The following is a 16,236-nucleotide window of genomic DNA, read 5'->3' as shown; positions in this document are numbered from 1 at the left end:
GACGAGGACTTTTTGCTGTACTTTAACATAAACTCCAAGCCCCTGTACCATAATGCAGCTGCCCTTCTGAGATAAACCAGCACAGCCACAGTGTGGTGAGACCCTGCCCCAGAAGATCAGCATGATTCTGTGCCATTCCATGTCCCTAAAATTTGGAGTTTTGAAACCCAGCCAGTGCACCTGAGATAAAATACAGGAAGGAGCATTGTACCACTAGATGGGCAGACAGATCTGACACAAATAAGGTGAAGGGAGAGAGCTAACAGAAACTTGAGACACAAGAGGGGAGATTGTTTTCTCTTCTGTATGAATATCCTAAATAGCAGCAATCATGACTCCCCTCTTTGGGAAGAGAGATCTGGCTGATGTCATTTTCCCCCTGTCCATCAGCATGGGTGGACTTCAATGAGCATCACAGCCCCCCACAGTGAAGGTATGAGATACTTACAGCAACACCCTCCACAGCCTTCACTCTGCAGGTGCTTCTGAGCTAGGGCAAGTATGCCTGAGAGGATGTGCCTGAGAGCAACAATGGCCCTCTGTGCCAGAAGACCTGCACAAACCACCAGTACATACCAAGTCTACTGACCATAGAGTGCTATAAAGCCTAAGCTGTAGTGGAAATAGGACCTACCTTCTTCCCACCACCCTTAAGATTTTATTTATTTATTTATTTATTTGAGAGGGAAAGAGAAGGGGGAGGAGTGGAGGGAAAGGGACAAGCAGAATCTTTGCTCAGTGCAGAGCCCAACTTGGGGCTCGATACCACGATCCTGAGATCATGACCTGAACCGAAATTAGGAGGCAAATGCTTGACTGACTAAACCACCAGGTACCCCAGGACCTAGCCTCTTTTAACAAACAGACCAAAATGCACCTAATAAAACTGTGCTACAAACTGTATAAAGGTCCAAATTTCCCCTGCATCCAAGGGCAAACTCTGCAGCTAATTTACATGAGGGAAAGGGCAGCGAAAACACAGCAGCAGAGTGCACACAGCATATACCAGAAACACTTTCTGTAGCACTTTCAGGACCTGAACAGTAGAGTACTGCTTCTTAGTATAACCATTGTTCTCAGGAGCAGAAAACATAACAGGCTTTCCTAGCACAGAGAAGAAGGATATAGACAAAATGCCAAGAAGGAGAAATTCATACCAAAAGAAAGAACAAAAAGAGGTCAGAGTCAGGGGACTACTCTAAACAGATATAAATAATATGCCTGAACCAGAATTTAAAACAACAACCATAAGGATACTAGCTGGGCTTGAGAAAATTATGGAAGACATCAGGGATTCCCTTAAAACAGAGATAAAAGACCTAAAAACTAGTCAGACCAAAATAAAAAATGGTATAACTGAGATGCAAAACTGATGGATATAATGAACGTAAGGATAGAAGAAGCAGAGGAATAAATGAATAGTGAAGAAGCTAAAATTATGAAAAATAATGAAACTGATAATAAGAGGGAAAGAAAAATATTGGATCACCAATATAGATTTAGGGAACTCAGCAACTCCATAAAGTGTAATAACATTCATATCATAGAGTCCCAGAAGAAGAAAGGGAAAAGGGGACAGAAGATTAATATGATGCAAATATAATATATATTTATATATTATATAATATATAATATAATATAATATGATGCAAATATAATGCAAATTATAGCTGACAACTTCCCTAATCTGAAATTAAGAATGTTCCTTAATCCAAAACTGTGAGGCACAGAGAACTCCCATCAAAATTAACAAAAGCAGACCAACATCAAGACATACTGTAGTAATGTTTGAAAAATACAGAGATAAGGAAAGAATCCTGAAAGCAACAAGGGAAAAGAAACCCCTAACCTACAGGGGAAGATACGTAAGATTAGCAGTAGATCTCTCCACAGAAACTTGGCAAGCCAGAGGGAGTTTATTATATCATAATAAAGGGGTCTAGAAGACCTAACAATTGTAAATAGTTATGCCCCAAACCTGAGAGCACCTGAATATATAAATCACTTAATAACAAACTTAAAGAAACTCATTGGAAAATACAGTAAAAATAGGGGACTTTAATATCCCACTCACAAAAATGGACAGATCATCTAAGCAGAAGATCAACAAGAAAACAAGGGCTTTGACTGACACACTACACCAGATGGACTTAATAGATATATTCCAAATATTTCATCCTAAACCAGCAGAGTACACACTCTTTTCAAATACATATGAAACATTCTCCAGAACAGGTCATATACTGGGTCACAAATCAGGCCTCAGGTTCTTACAAAAAGATTGAAATTATACCATGCATATTTTCCAACCACAAGGCTTTGAAACTTGAAGTCAGCCACAAGGAAAACTTTGGAAAGACCACAAATACATGCAGGTTAAAGAACACCCTACTAAAGTATGAATAGGTTAACCAGGAAATTAAAGGAGAAATTTAAGAAAATACATGGAAACATATGAAAATGAAAACATGACAGTCTGAAACCTTTGGGATGCAGCAAAAGAGGGAATAGATATAGGAACACAGGCCTACCTCAAGAATCCAGAAAATTCTTAAATAAGCAACCTAATATTACACCTAAAATAGCTAGTAAAGGAACAGCAAATAAAGCCTAAATCCATCAGGAGAAGGGAAATAATAGAAACTAGAGCAGAAATAAATAATGTAGAAACAAAAAAACCCCAGCGGAACAGATCAGTGACACCAGGAGCTGGTTCATTGAAAGAATTAATAAAATTGATAAATCCCTAGCCAGACTTATCAAAAAGATGGGAGAAAGGATCCAAATAAATACAATCAGGAATGCAAGAGGATAGATCATGACACTAGAGAAATAAAAGCGATTATAAGAGAATACTATGAAAAATTATATTCAAATGAATTAGGCAATCTGGAAGAAATGGATATATTCCCTGAAACACATAAACTGCCAAAATTGAAACAGGAAGAAATAGAAAATTTGAACCAACCCATAGCCAGATAAGAAATTGAATCAGTAAACAAAAATCTCCCAATAACCAAGTCCAGGGAGAGATGGCTTCCCAGGGGAATTCTACTAGATATTTAAAGAGGAGTTAGTACCTATTCTTCTCATACCATTCTCAAAAAAATAGAAATGATAGAAAAACTCTGAACTCTTTCTACAATTCCAGTATTGCCTTGATTTGAAAACAAGACAAAGACCCTACTGAAAAGGAGAATTACATGCCCATATCCCAGATAAACATAGATGCAAATTTTCTCAACAAAATGTTAGCAAAGATCTGACAGTACATTAAAAGAATTGTTCACCACAGTCAACTGTGATTTATTCCTGGGCTTCAGTGATGTTTCAGTATTCCAAAATCAATCAACATGATATGCCACATTAATAAATGATAAGAAGCATATGATCTCAATAGATGCAAAAAAACCCAAAAACCCACACCCATTCTTGATAAAGTACAGGAACCATTCTTGATAAAACCCTCAGCAAAGTAGGGATAGAAGGAACATACTTCAACATGATGAAGGCCATATATGAAAGACTTACAGCTAGTATTATCCTCAATGGGGAAACACTGAGAGCTTTTCTTCTACAGTCAGGACATACAGGGACATACATTCTCACTGTTGTTATTTAACATAGTGCTGGATGTCCTTGCCTCAGCAATCAGACAAAAAAAAGAAATCAAAGGTATTCAAACTGTCAAAGAAGAAGTCAAACTGGCACTGTCAGCAGATAACATGATACTTTATGTAGAAAACCCTTTATGTAGAAAACCCAAAAGAATCCACCAAAAAATTGCTAGAATCCATACAGTAATTCAGCACAGTGGCAGGATATAAAATCAATTGCACAGAAGTCCGTTTCATTTCTATACACTAATAATGAAAAAGGAATCAAGGAATTGATCCCATTTACAAGTGCAACAAAAAACATAAAATACCTAGGAATAAACCTAATCAAAGAGGTAAAAGATCTGTCCTCTGAAAACTATGGAATGTGTATGAAAGAAATAGAAGAGGGGACAAGGAAATGGGGAAAATATCCATACTTATGGATTGGAAGAAAAAACACGCTTAAAATGTCTATACTACTCAAAAGAATCTGCACATTTAATGCAATCCCTGTCAAAATACCACCAGCAGCTTTCACAGAGCTAGAACAAACAATCCTAACATTTGTCTGGAGCCACAAAAGACCCAAATAGCCAGAAGGCTGTTGAAAAAGAAAACCAAAGCTGGTGGCATCAAAATTCCTGACTTTAAACTTTATTACAAAGCTGTAATCATCAAGGCAGTATGGTACTGGCACAAAAACAGACAAATAGATCCATGGAACAGAATAGAAAACCCAGAAACAGACCCACAACTATATGGTCAACTAATCTTCAACAAAGCAGGAAAGAATATCCAATGGAAAAAGATAGCCTTTTCAACAAATGGTACCACTTCCTTATGCCATCCACAAAAATATACTCAAAATGGATGAAAAACCTAAATGTGCGACTGGAAATCATGAAAATACTAGATATTAGAGGATACAAAAATTCTGATTTGAAGGGACACAGCCCCTTCAATGTTTATAGCAGCAGTATAAACAATAGTCAAATTATGGAAAGAGCACATACATCCATTAATGAATGCATAAAGAAGAGGTGGTATATAGAGACAATGGAATATTACTCAACCATCAAAAAGAATGAAATCTTTCCATTTGCAAAGATGGAGCTAGAATGTATTATGCTAAGGAAATTCAGTCAGAGAAAGAAAAATACCATATGATCTCATGCTTGTGGAATTTAAGAAACAAAACACCGAATATAAGGGAAAGAAATAAGAAAAGGGAGATAAGGCAAACCATAAGAAATAATAGAGAACAACAACAAAAAAAGCAATAGAGAACAAACAAACAAAAAATTTGGTGGAAGGGGAAATGGGTGGGGGATGGGTTAAATGGGTGATAGGTATTAAGGAGGGCACTTGTAATGAACACTTGATGTTATATGTAAGTGATGAATCACTAAATTCTACTCCTGAAGCCAATATTACACTGTATGTTATCTAAACTGGGATTTAAATAAAAAGTTTTAAAAAATTAAAAAATAAATCACACAAAAAATTTTATCTTACTCAGAGAATATATGATTTTACACATTTTTACCTTATAATTTTTGTTTTTAAATTTAAAAGTTATACATAGGATTTGAAAATAAAATTATGGCCTTAGTCTGGAAATTACCAAAGAGATTGGTGAATCTGAATATTTAATTCAGGAATAAATTCTACAATATATGTTATTTAATAAATTAAAATGTGAAAGTCCATTTCAATAAGGAAAAGATCAACCATTGAATAATTGTGTTGATACATTTGGTTGTTTATCTGAAAGAAGAAAACTATATGCCTATATGTCACATAACATAAGATATAGTACTGAGGAGTAAAACTAAAATGTTAAAAAAATATAAGAACATCTTATCAGGAAATCAAAGAGATTCCTTTTACAATATAGGAGCAGAGGAAACCTTCTCCACCAAGACTATAATTTCAGATATTATCAGAGAAAAACAGTTTTATTAAAATATGTAATATTTAAATGTTTGCAGCATAAAATATACCTTAAGGAAAGTCATTAGACTTACCAGAGAATTTAAGAAAAATATTTATAATGTGTGTTAAACATTTAACATATAAGATATATTAAATGCACAATGAAAACACAAATAGTTCAATATAAAGTCGTGCAAAGAATATGAATTTAAAAATTACAGAAATTTCCAGTGAACACAAGAGAAGATGTTCAACTTCACCAATAATTAGCACATTAAATAAACAAAATTAGCAAAAATTTAGAAAAACATTAGATTCTAATTCTGCCAGGAATTTTTATCAGTGACACAAATATTTTAAAAAAAGATAAAGGTATGTAACAATATCTATAAATAATTAAAACATATGTGCACTTTTCCTATTTGTTTTTTATTTAATATTTTTATGTGAATATACTTAATACAATGCTACTTTAGTTTCAGGTGTAAAACATAGTGGTTTAACAAGTTTATACATTATGCTGTGCTAATCACAAGTGTAGCTACCATCTGTCACCATACAGACATATTCTTTGACCAAGAAATCTCTTTTGATGAATCTGTGCCTACAAATAAACCACGTATATATATTATTATGTACACACACATATTTATTATAGCACTCTTTATACTGGAAAATATAGGATATACTATATATATAGATATAGTATAGGATATATATATCAGTATAGGAGCATATGAATCACAGAAAAACACATTTATTGAAAGAAGATATTCTAGATATTTAACATGGATTATGTTGGGCTGGACATCCAGAGGTCTGGATGGAGGTGGTAGAAGCTAAGATGGGGTGGTCTATACTCTGTTTTCTTCTCAACATTTCATTTTTCAATTTAGTAGCTGAAACTGCTGTATGCTAATTTTCTCACTAACCATTATGGCTCAGGTAGAAGCACGTGACCCAATCTCAGATAATAAATCAAAGGGCTATTTAAGATGTCAGATTTTGTGTTTTTTTTTTTTTTGTTTGTTTTGTTTTAAGGTTTTATTCACTTGCCATAGAGAGGAAGAGCACAAGGAGCAGGAGGATCAGGCACAGGGAGAGGGAGAAGCAGACTCCCTGCTAAGCAAGGAGCCCTATGCTGGACTCAATCCCAGGAGCCTGGGATCATGACCTGAAGGCAGAGGCTTAACTCACTGAGCCACCCAGGCATTCCTAAAGTGGCAGATTTTGAAATTATTTTCTTCATTACTAAGAAAAGCTTCATAGGAGGAATCGCTAATCTTTTCTCAGGAGTTGTTGATGTGACACCAGAAACTGTGGCAGATATGTTGATGTTGTAACCGTTAGGGAAGAAAGTGACATCACTGTGAAATAAGAGCAGCGGAGGAAGACAGGGAGATAATATCAACAAAACAGTGAAGTTAACCCTGGAACCTGCTCTGTCTCGGGTGTTCCTCTTATGTGACATGACAAATACTATTATTACTTAAATATCTTTCAGATGATTGCATATAAAATACAGTAAATGTTTCAGCAGGAATAAAATATAAAGGAAAAGAAAAGGGAAATACATGAAATGATTATATTTAGACATTATTTTTACATTATAAATATGCATGTATGTATAAATACAAAATTAAAATGGTATTATTTAGTTTAATAGAACTAAAGTACTAAAATAACTAATACCAATAGCAAGATAAATCAGAAGATAATTTCAAATAATATATTCAGTTTAATGATTGTATAAATGATTTTCTAGAAAATACTGGCTAGTGATCTGCTTCTTTTTTTCAATCTCAAATGTTTTTACTTCCCTTCCTTGGTGCTATATGAAACTACATTCTTCAAGCCCCTTGCACTCTGTTTTCCAGATGTCATTAGGTTCCACTGGTGGAATATTTGAGGATGGAAGGAAGGAGAAAAGCCAGAGTATTCGAATCTCTTTATATTTTTGCCTCTTGTGGGGCTTTCAGTAGTGGATCCATCTTCTTCATGGCCCCAGTTCCCATTCACTGGCCGCCTTCTAGTTTGAACTCTTTTTGTGGTTTCTGGGCTATGGAAAATCTTCCCACCCTTGTTGGCTCTAATCCATTGGCTGACTACACTGATTGCACACTTTATTTTAAAATTCCAATGTCTAGACTACATTAAGACTGTATCTGAATTTCTGGGGCAAACTCTAGGCATCTGATTTTAATATGCCTCATAATGCTATAGCTCTAGAGGTAGTTGTAGTTGTTTTATTTTTTTTTCCTTACAAATTTTTACTTAAATTCTGGTTAGTTAACATCTAGAGTAATATTGATTTCAGGAGTAGGATTTAGTGATTCATCACTTACATATAACACTGAGCGCTCATTACAATAAGTGTGCTCCTTAATACCCATCACTCATTTAGCCCATCCCCCACCCATTTCCCTTCCAGCAACTTTTTTTTTTTTTTTTTTTGTTCTCTATTGCCTTTGTTTTTTGAATTTGTTGTTGTTGTTGTTGTTCTCTATTGTTAGGAGTTTCTTATGGTTTGCCTCCATCTCTCTTTTTTTATTTTGTTCCCCTATATTCATCTGTTTTGTTTCTTAAATTCCATGATAGTGAAATCATATGGTATTTATCGTTCTCTGACTGACTCATTTCACTTAGCATAATGCACTCCAGTTCTATTCATGTCATTGCAAATGGCAAGATTTCTTTTTTTTTTTTTTTTTTTTTGGTATGGCTGAGTTTGTTCCCTTGTGTATATTTACCACCTCTTCTTTACCTATTCACCAGCTGATAGACACAGGTTCTTTCCATAGTTTGGCTGTTATTGATATTGCTGCCATAAACCCCAGCATGCATGTATCCCTTCAAATCTGCATTTTTTGTATCCTATGGGTAAATACATAGTAGTGCAATTGCTGGGTCATAAGGCAGTTCTGTTTTTAACTTTTTGAGAAACCTCCATCCTGTTTTCCAGAGCAGCTGCACCAGTTTGCATTCCCACCAACAATGCAAGTTCATTCTCCTTTCTCTATATCCTTACCAACACCTGTTGTTTTCTGTGTTGCTAATTTTAGCCATTCTGACGGGTATGTGGTGGCATCTCATTCTGGTTTTGATTTGTATTTCTCTGATGATGAGTGATGTTGAGCATCTTTTCATATGCCCATTAGCCGTCTGTATATCTTCTTTGGAAATATGTCTGTTCGTGTTTACTTCACATTTCTTAACTAGATTATTTGTTTCTTGGATGTTGAATTTGTAAGTTCTTTATAGATTTTTGGTACTAACACTTAATCAGATATGTCATATGCGAATATCTTCTCTCATTTCATATATTGCCTTATAGTTTTGTTGATTGTTTCCTTAGCTGTGCAAAAGTTTTTGGATTTTTTGTTTTGTTTCGTTTTTCCTAAAGATTTTATTTATTTATTTGATGGAGAAAGAGAGACAGCAAGAGAGGGAATTCAAGTAGGAGGAGTGGGAGAGGGAATAGCAGGCTTCTCATGGAGCAAGGAACAGGCTTCCCGCTGATCTTAGGACCCTGGGATCTTGATGAGAGCTGAAGACAGAAGCTTAATGACTGAGCCACCCAGGTGCCCCTCAGAAGCTTTTAACCTTGATGAAGTCCCCATAATTCATTTTTGCTTTTGTTTCCCTTGCTTCTGGCAATGTATCTAGCAGGAAGTTACTGTGGCCAAGTTCAAAGAGGTTGCTGCCTTTGTCCTCCTCTATGATTTTTATGGTTTCCAGTCTCACATTTAGGTTTTTCATCCATTTTGAGTATATTTTTGTGGATGGCATAAGGAAGTGATCCAGTTTCATTCTTTTGCGGGTAGCTGTCCAGTTTCCCCAGTACCATTTGCTTTGTTGAAGATTAGTTGGCCATATAGTTGTGGGTCTGTTTCTGGGTTTTCTATTCTGTTCCATGGATCTATTTGTCTGTTTTTGTGCCAGTACCATACTGCCTTGATGATTACAGCTTTGTAATAAAGTTTAAAGTCAGGAATTTTGATGCCACCAGCTTTGGTTTTCTTTTTCAACAGCCCTCTGGCTACTTGGGTCTTTTGTGGCTCCAGACAAATGTTAGGATTGTTCTAGCTCTGTGAAAGCTGCTGGTAGTATTTTGACAGGAATTGCATTAAATGTGCAGATTCTTTTGGGTAGTATAGACATTTTAAGCGTGTTTTTTCTTCCAATCCATAAGTATGGATATTTTCCCCATTTCCTTGTCCCCTCTTCTATTTCTTTCATACACATTCCATAGTTTTCAGAGGACAGATCTTTTACCTCTTTGATTAGGTTTATTCCTAGGTATTTTATGTTTTTTGTTGCACTTGTAAATGGGATCAATTCCTTGATTCCTTTTTCATTATTAGTGTATAGAAATGAAACAGACTTCTGTACAATTGATTTTATATCCTGCCACTTTTCTAGCAATTTTTTGGTGGATTCTTTTGGGTTTTCTACATAGAGTATCATGTCATCTACAAAAAGACATCCAAATTAGCAAGGTAGTTTTTGTTTCTTTCTTTTTTTTTTTTTTTTTTAAATATTTTATTTATTTATTTGACAGACAGAGATCACAAGTAGGCAGAGAAGCAGGCAGAGGGAGAGGAGGAAGCAGACTCCCCGCCGAGCAGAGAGCCCGATGCGGGGCTTGATCCCAGGACCCTGGGATCATGACCGGAGCCAAAGGCAGAGGCTTTAACCCACTGAGCCACCCAGGCACCCCTAGTTTTTATTTCTTAATTCCTTTACCAACAGGTGTTCAGCTTCTCAATTCTTCTTTATTTGAAAGGTCCATATTGGTTACTGTTTCCTGTTTGGACCTTATTCATTGTTACTATTATTACTATTATGCTAGAATTAATAAATAATCAATGTACCACATGGTAGCTATAGTTAATGATACCGTATTGTATGTCTGAATGTTGCTAAGAGAATAGATCTTAAAAGTTCTCATCACACACACACACACACACACACACACACACATATGTACAATGTTGTAACTATATATGGTGACTTATTGTGGTGACCATTTTTCAATATATAAATATCAAATCATTATGTTGTATCCCTGAAACTAATATAATGTTATACGTCCATTATATCTCAATTTTAAGAATAAGTAAAATCATAAACATATAATAATAATTATCATAAGTAAACTAGGTAAATAGACATCCAGTAATTTTCTATTTCTGAATACCAGAATACATAAAAATAGCCAGAGGAAAGATTATAGCTCTAAGTCTTGGATGGTCAAGCAGTGTGTCTATGCAATGCGGTTACATTTCTCTCTTTTGTGATTCAAAGGCAATGTAGGAAATGATAGAACAGTTGAAAGTGAGTATTGCAAAACCTAGTAAATTCTGGAATTCATCTGATCAGCTTACTATATTTTATTTCTCTTTAAGAGGAATTTGTAAATATGTAATATATTATACATTTTTAGTGTAAAAGTAAAGTATTAGAAGCATTAGTAAAGCATTAGAAGTCCTAAAAACTAAGAATTAAAAAACAATAATCTTGGTAAAACTGTATCCTTGTGTATTGAACTTTCATAAAAAGTTTTATTTCCTAAGTGATAAAAATTGTTTTTAAAAATGGTAATAAAAAGTATATTTCCCAATTGATCTGGCAATAAAGCTTGCAGATGTTAATTATTCCTTAAAATAATAGTCATCAAATTATTTATGTTAAAAAAATCGGAGTAATCCATCAGTAGTTTTTATTTCATATGGATGTAGTATTTTTGAAAAGACTATTCTCTCTAAAACTTTCTAATCAACAAATCCATCAAAGCAATTATTTTTGTTTATAATTACTTTTGGTTAAACTGATAAGTCATGATTCATTTTATTTTAATACAACTTTCCTATATTTTATGCAATACTTATCTATCATCCCATTACTGTCATCACTAAAAATAGCCGATTGCAATACTAGACTATTTCACCGAGTTCTATTTTGTCTTATCTTTTCCCAGGCATTTCTTCACATGGAAATAAAGCAGGTGGATATGATCATTATCATTCTTAAGAGGCAAATATTCCAATACAAGCATGTTACCTAACCTTCAGAGAAGCTAAGATTAGCACCCACGTCTTTGAACTTTCTTTCTTTCTTTAGCCACCTTACAAGGTACTGTCAATTTATACAGCAACATACCAAGTTTTGTTATATATATATAAATAGATTGCAAACACATGAATTCAAGCTTATGTTTTCTACTTTTCTTTAGTTTTTCTTTTGACAGCTCATGTCATGAAATGGCAAAAGAATGGGCTAAGTAATATTGATATGTTCGTAGGTCACTATTCTATTTATATCACAGATGTGTTTCCAACAGTGATTTGATTGGAACCCAGAACACTTTATAAAAATATAAGTAATATTATCACTGATACTTTAGTTTACTTAAGTCATTAAATATCTCAGAGATAGAATAGTGATAATGTCATTTTTTTTTTGCCAATTAGGTGTCTTTTTTCAATGATTTCTGTATCTTTGTACTAATCCAACATAAAAGGCATTCTGCCCCCTATTTTTTCTTTGTTGACTCAAACTAAAATTCAAGATTAACTTGTAATCATCAGGTTTCTCTAACAGAGCCAAATACATTTGAGAACCAGGTCACTTTTTCTTTCCTTCTTTCTTTCTTTACTTCTTTTTTCTGGTCCACCATGGAAATTTGTGATTGACTAAATCTTACAAATGCCATTAGTATTGAACATTTAAATGATCCAAGGTGAAATTTTAGTCTATTCATTGATATTTAGAACACACTTTGGCCCTAATACACCTGTTGCTTGGAGTGAGATGTATATTACATATATACCTACTCTTGGACTATTTTCACTGTGAGCTCTGTTCCCTAATAAGCTACTAGAGAAGAGACTTGCTACATCTCTAAAAAACTTCCCGAATGGGGCGCCTGGGTGACTCAGTGGGTTAGGGCCTCTGCTTTCGGCTCAGGTCATGATCCCGGGATCCTGGGATCAAGCCCCGCATTGGGCTCTCTGCTTGGCAGGGAGCCTGCTTCCCTTCCTCTCTCTCTGCCTGCCTCTCTGCCTGCTTAGGATCTCTGTCTGTCAGATAAATAAATAAAATCTTAAAAATAAAAAACGTGTCCATCTCAATTTAAACAACAACAACAACAAAACTTCCTGAATAAGACTTCTGGTGGTATTTGCAGTAGTAGCTGCTTTTATCAGGAAATCAGTGCCTTAATCTGAATCTGAATTTACTACTGAAGGGATATATGATTGCTCTTCCAGCATAGCAGTGTGATGGGAAGGGAAAGAGAAGACCTAAAAAACAAGTTGTTTTACCTGCACTCTGTCACAGTACTACACTCTGTGCTGCCTCAGGTTTTACTGCCCCAGGTTGTATGGGGATTTCTATAGGAGCACATTGTGCCCATACCTAGTTAAGGTGAATTCTCTCCATACCCATTATGTCTAGGCACACCGTTGGCTACCCTAGTGTGCAAACTTGACAAAGAGGCAAACTGGCTTTTGATAACATAAGCAATATTATTCCAGTGTGAATTCTTCCTGGAGCTTTGTTGGAACTCATATATGATATGAACATAGGATTTTAATTTTGTCAGAAAACTCTGCCAATCTGAATCTGAAAAATTTGCTCCCTAAAAGTCTCAATTTAATAATATAATGATTATAATGCCAATTGCTAGCTTTAGGGATTTGTATATCTTAGGATAATTTCCTCACATCTCATTAACAGAGTACCTCAGAGGAATTTTTAGCCAAAGCTTAGGAAAAAACTCTCTTCTGGGACACCTAGGTGGCTCAGTCAGTTAAGTGGCTGCCCTTGGCTCAGCTCATGATCCCAGGTCCTGGGATCAAGTCCGGAATCAGGCTCCCTGCTCAGCGGGGAGTCTGCTTCTCCCTCTCCCTCTGCCTGCTGCTCTGCATAATTGTACACTCTCTCTGTCAAATAAATAAATAAAATCTTTAAAAAAAATAAATAAATAACAAAAAAAGAGAAAAAACTCTCTTCTTGCCTGACCCCAAATATATTCACTCATTATTTTATAATATAATGGTGAGCAATTCTGTGTTCTAAGAGGCAGACAGATTTTTTTATTTCTTCTTTATTTTTATTTTATCTTCTTTATTTTTCTTTATTTCTTCTAAAATACCTTAATAATCTACTTAAAATAATAGTAACCATTGCCATCTTCTTCTGAACGTTCTCATTTTTAATTGTTGGAAACAAAATTGGAAATTCTTCCCTGTTTTAGAAGAGAAAGAAGTACAGTTTCATTTGCAATCAAGCTTAGTAGAAATGACAGTCACTATGTTGTTGTTATTGTTGTTTTCCCAAAGTAACCTGCCTTCTTTTGTATCCTATCTGAATGACAATGAAAACACTGAATTATACTTTTTTTTTTCCTCTTTTGGAATACTGAGGAGATGACTTACTCTACCTGCTAACAGAAATACTACAAAATAGGGGTGGCCTAGGTGGCTCAGTCAGTTAAGCGTCTGCCTTTGTATCAGGTCATGTTCCAGGAGTCCTGGGATTCAGCCCTGCATCTGGCTCCCTGCTCAGCAGGGAGTCTGCTTCTCCCTTTGCTCCACACCCCGCTTGTGCTCTTTCTTTCTTTCACTCTTTCTCAAATAAATAAATAAAATCTTAAAAAAAAAAAGAAGGAAAGAAATACTACAAAATTGAAAAATGCAAAATTATCAAGATATATTATAACATAAAAAGTATGAAGAAGCTCACAGGTTTGTAGTTCCCTTGCTATAATTATAAAAAAAAAAATGATTGCATGGGAAGAAAACAGTCTCTGCCTTACTAAGCCATGCTCTCAGAGTAAAGGTCTATTAAGCCCTTATGTTCAGACGAAGGAAGGATTTTTCTAATGGCAATGTCTAAGAAGCCTTCTTGACCTAGTATGGCAAGGTTCTTTGAAGTTCCCTGGGCTCTTAGCTTTATCTCTAATTTGTTTCCCCAACACTTTCGGATCAAGATTCTATTACATAAACACTGAAAATCTTAGAAAATGTCAGAGAAATGCCTTATGACTATTCATAAAAGATAAACATAGTTGTCCATATTTGGCTCTTTCATCATATGTCTCTGTCCCAAGATGGCCTTTTTTCTCTTTTGCCTCACTGAAATAACTCAGGGGCAATTGCACCGTGCTTTCTTTAAGCACAATGACAACACACTGTAATGTAGTAGTTTCCAAATCTTTTCCCTGGAGCCTGAGATCCCACCAAAATGACTCAAGATTCCAAAACATTGCTTATAAAAACCAATATTTGCGGTAATTTAAAAAAATACTCAATTTAAAAATACTCAAATGTGCTGTCAAATTTTAACACATTGGAGACCACTAATGTGTAACTTAAACTGCAAGGTTAATTTGCTTTTGTGCATTCCTCATAAAAGGTACCCCTACTATCTCTGTGAATATATTTGAAGGTCTTAGAATGTATACTGATAGTGAAGTTGAAGCTCTACCTTAATCTTTGAATGTTTTTAATGTGAGCATTTTAACAGCTTTAAAACCAGCAAGTCTTTTACTGAAGTATTCACTTAGTGCACCCAATTAAGTAGTAAATAAAGCTGAGGCATAAGCTTGTTGCTTATTCTTTTCAGTGAGTAATGGTCAGTTTAACACTTACCAGATATACACAAGGTAGTCTTTATGTGTAAAAATTATAGAAGTAGTTTTAGCTTTTCTCATTAATTGACTTTATTAGAAAAATGATACAAATTTGAATGTACAAAATAAATTTGTTTTAAATTATTGTTTTCATAAAGTTTATATATATTAATGCCTCCATAAGAGTTTTGCTTGCAAAATTGGGCATCAATCTTCAGATGGGAGCATGAGGGACTGTGGCAAGGTGGGAAAAAAAAAAAAAAAAAACAGAAGAACTGGAGTTGAGATGCTTTGATCTAACTCTGCCTATGGTGTCACTGATTTTGTGGGCTTGGGAAGTCACTTTTTTAGAATAGGTATAGTTAAAATAAGAGACATACTGTGACCTTGCTGCTTAAGCATTAGTGGTCTGAAGTTACAGCTGTTCCAGGATCAGGCTATTTATTCTGAATGAGGCAATATTATAAACAATTTCTTTTCTCCTAAATTGGATTACCGAGAAATAACTGCAAATTTTTTGTCTTTGAATGATTCCCAAATTTCTTTATGTAGATTTAATAAAATTTTAGTACTTATATAGCTATAGAGGACAAACTTCAAGATTCCTAGTAAAACCCAAAGTTTTCGTAGCTGACAGATACATAAGACTATAGTTTGGACACGATCTCAGAGTACGAGATAGGAGGATACCTACTGGGGGAGGGAGAAAGCCTGTGATTGCAGCCACAGTTATTAAGATTGGTTTTGGCCTTTTTGGCAACTTTGCCACATCTCTTTACCCTGTTTTAAGATAAAATGATTATTTGATAAAGAGCTAATTTGGAAGAATATTATGTAATATTGTGTGAAAAAGCCATATAATTCTTGATAAGATTATTGCACATTTTTGAGGCAGGCTTTTGAGAAAACCATCTAGGGTCATATTTACTGTCTGTATCCTGTGCAGCCTATAGACAGTGAAGTGATGACGAAATATTCTGTTATTCCCAGTTACCTACCTTAAGGTAGCCCCAAGATGTAAAGACTAAGAACTTTTAATTAAGTAATACTAGCTCTCATAAAAAC

Source organism: Neovison vison, chromosome 5, assembly GCF_020171115.1.
Source record: "Neovison vison isolate M4711 chromosome 5, ASM_NN_V1, whole genome shotgun sequence".
NCBI classification, from domain to species: domain Eukaryota; kingdom Metazoa; phylum Chordata; class Mammalia; order Carnivora; family Mustelidae; genus Neogale; species Neogale vison.
Note: the sequence above shows the minus strand (reverse complement) of the source record.